This window comes from Arachis duranensis, chromosome 9, assembly GCF_000817695.3.
Source record: "Arachis duranensis cultivar V14167 chromosome 9, aradu.V14167.gnm2.J7QH, whole genome shotgun sequence".
NCBI classification, from domain to species: Eukaryota; Viridiplantae; Streptophyta; class Magnoliopsida; order Fabales; family Fabaceae; genus Arachis; species Arachis duranensis.
Window position 1 is genome coordinate 50,076,444 of NC_029780.3, and position 3,744 is coordinate 50,080,187.

Sequence of the window (3,744 nt, forward strand, 5' to 3'; positions counted from 1 at the left end):
TATATTTAGTTCACTAATGAGCAAGGGATGTGCGTCTTCCCAAGTCTCATTACTAAACAACTTGGCATTCAGCTTCATGATAGCTCTTAGATATTGAGCAACTTGCTCTCCATTTACATCTTCATCCTCTTCAGAGGAAGAATAGTTTTCAGAGCTCATGAATGGCAGAAGGAGGTTTAAAGGAATCTCTATGGTCTCTATATAAGCCTCAGGTTCCTTAGGTACTCAATAGGAAACTCCTTCTTGTCTGGGAGACGCCCCATGAGGTCTTCCTCATTGGGATTCACGTCCTCCCCTTCCTCTCTAGGTTTGACCATTTTGATTATGTCAATGGCCTTGCACTCTCTTTTTGGATTCTCTTCTGTACTGCTTAGGAGAGTACTAGGAGGAGTTTCAGTGATTTTCTTGCTCAGCTGGCCCACTTGTGCCTCCAAATTTCTAATGGAGGACCTTGTTTCACTCATAAAACTTAAAGTGGCTTTAGACAGATCAGAGACTATATTTGCTAAGTTAGAGGAGCTCTGCTCAGAATTCTCTGTCTGTTGCTGAGAAGATGATGGGAAAGGCTTGCTATTGCTGAGCCTGTTTTTTCCACCATTATTAAAGCCTTGTTGAGGCTTTTGCTGATCCTTCCATGAGAAATTTGGATGATTTCTCCATGAGAAATTATAGGTGTTTCCATAAGGTTCACCCATGTAATTTACCTCCGCCATTGCAGGGTTCTCATGATCATAAGCTTATTCTTCAGAAGATGCCTCTTTAGTACTGTTGGATGCATTTTGCCATCCATTCAGACTTTGAGAAATCATGTTGACTTGCTGAGTCAACATTTTGTTCTGAGCCAATATGGCATTCAGAGCATCAATTTCAAGAACTTTCCTCATCTGAGGCGTCCCATTACTCACAAGATTCCTCTCAAAGGTGTACATGAATTGGTTATTTGTATCCATGTCAATGAGTTCTTGAGCTTCTGCAGGCATTTTCTTCAGGTGAATGGATCCACCTGCAGAATGGTCCAGCGACATCTTAGAGAACTCAGATAAACCATAATAGAATATATCCAAAATGGTCCACTCTGAAAGCATGTCAGAAGGACACTTTTTGGTCATCTGCTTGTATCTTTCCCAAGCTTCATAGAGGGATTCACCATCTTTTTGTTTGAAGGTCTGAACATCCACTCTAAGCTTGCTCAGCTTTTGAGGAGGAAAGAACTTAGCCAAGAAAGCCGTGACCAGCTTATCCTAAGATTCCAGGCTATCTTTAGGTTGTGAGTCCAACCATGTTCTAGCTCTGTCTCTTACAGCAAAAGGGAAAAGCATGAGCCTGTAGACTTCAGGATCTACTCCATTAGTCTTAATAGTCTCACACATCTGTAAGAACTCAGTTAAAAACTGATAGGGATCTTCTGATGAAAGTCCATAAAACTTGCAGTTCTGTTGCATTAGAGCAACTAGTTGAGCCTTCAGCTCAAAATTGTTGGCTCCAATGGCAGGGATTGAGATGCTTCTTCCATCAAACTTGGAAGTAGGTGTAGTATAATCACCAAGCATCCTCCTTGCATTATTATTTTCAGCTGCCATCTTCTCTTCCTTTTCAAAAATTTCTATAAGGTTGTCTCTGGATTGTTGTAACTTAGCTTCTCTTAGTTTCCTTTTCAGAGTCCTTTTAGGTTCAGGATCTACTTCAACAAGAATATTCTTGTCCTTGCTCCTTCTCATATGAAAAAGAAAGGAACAGAAAATAATAATAAGGATCCTCTTTACCACAGTAGAGAGATTCCTTTATGTTAGTAGAAGAAGAAAAGAATAGAAGAAGGAAAAGAGGAAAATTCAAACTCAGAGAGGAAGAGTGGGTTCGAATTTTAAGATGAAGAGAAGTATTAGTAAATGAATGAATAAATAGAAAGAGATGAGAAAGTGGGGTTTTCGAAAATTAACTTAAAATAAAAGAAAATATTTTTGTTTTTATTTTAAATTAAAGTTAAAATTCAAAAACTAAGAGAAGGAATAAAATCAAAATTAGAATTTGAAATAATTAGTTAATTAAAAGAATTTTGAAAAAGAGGGAGATGATTTTCGAAAAATAGAGAGAGAAAAGTAGTTAGGTGGTTTTGAAAAAGATAAGAAACAAACAAAAAGTCAATTAGTTAGTTGAAAAAGATTTGAAAATCAATTTTGAAAAGATAAGAAGTTAGAAAATATATTTTGAAATCAAATTTTTGAAAAAGATATTTCAAAAAGATATGATTGAAAAATATATTTTGAAAAAGATTTAATTTTTAAAATTAAAATTGATTACTTGACTAACAAGAAACTAAAAGATATGATTCTAGAATTTAAAGATTGAACCTTTCTTAACAAGAAAGTAACAAACTTCAAATATTTTTGTATCAATCACATTAATTGTTAGTAAAGTTTTCGAAAATTATGAAATAAAGATAAGAAAAGGATTTTGAAAAATAATTTTAGAATTTTCGAAAAATAAGAAGAAAAATGAAAAAGATTTGATTTTTGAAAAAGATTTTGAAAAGATAGGATTTTTAAAATTGAAATCTTGACTTGACTAACAAGAAACAACTTATTTTAAAAAATTTTTGACTAAGTCAACCCAAAGATTTCAAAATTTTGAGTAAAATAAGGAAAAAGATATTTTTTATTTTTTTGAATTTTTAATGATGAGCTAGAAAAACAACAAAAATGACTCACAACATGAAAATTATGAAGCAAAACACATGATGCATGCAAGAACACTATGAATGTGATAATGAACACCAAGAACACTTTGAAGATCAAGATGAACATCAAGACTTATTTTTGAAAAATTTTCAAGAAAAGAAAAATATGCAAGACACCAAACTTAGAAATTTTCAATGCTTAGACACTATGAATGCAAAAATGCATATGAAAAATAACAAAAAACGCAAAACAAGAAAATATGAAGATCAAACAAGAAGACTTGTCAAGAACAACTTGAAGATCATGAAGAACACATGCATGAATTTTTGAAAAATGCAAAAGTTTAAAAAACATGCAATTGACACTAAACTTAAAATTTGACACTCTACTCAAACAAGAAACACAAAAATATTTTTGATTTTTATGATTTTATGTTTTTTTTTGGATTTTTAGAAAATAATCTTTAGAAAAACGAAAAAGAGAAAAATTTTTTTTGAAAGATTTTTGAAAACTTTTTGAAAATAAAATTACCTAATCTGAGCAACAAGATGAACCGTCAGTTGTCCAAACTCGAATAATCCCCGGCAACGGCGCCAAAAACTTGGTGCACGAAATTGTGATCATCAACAATGGCGCCAAAAACTTGGTAGTGCTCTCAAACGTGAATCACACTTTGTCACAACTCCGCACAACTAACCAGCAAGTGCACTGGGTCGTCCAAGTAATACCTTACATGAGTAAGGGTCGATCCCACAGAGATTGTTGGTATGAAGCAAGCTATGGTCATCTTGTAAATCTCAGTTAGGCGGATTCAAATGGTTATAAAGGTTTCGAAAATAATAATAAATAAATCATAAAATAAAGATAGAGATACTTATGTAATTCATTGATGAGACTTTCAGATAAGTGTATGGAGATGCTTGTCCCTTCTGAATCTCTACTTTCCTACTGCTTTCATCCAATCCTTCATACTCCTTTCCATGGCAAGCTGTATGTAGGGCATCACCGTTGTCAATGGATACTTCCCATCCTCTCAGTGAAAATGGTCCAAATGCTCTTGTCACAGCAC

At 33.8% G+C, this 3,744-nt stretch overlaps 1 non-coding gene across 1 annotated transcript; it reads left to right on the forward strand.

Annotated features, from left to right (window-relative positions):
- The first annotated feature begins 1,079 nt into the window (after positions 1–1,079).
- LOC127741991 (small nucleolar RNA R71) lies at positions 1,080–1,187 on the forward strand. The gene has a single exon (XR_008003178.1). It is a non-coding gene; the product is annotated as a small nucleolar RNA R71 (small nucleolar RNA).
- Positions 1,188–3,744: the final 2,557 nt, after the last annotated feature.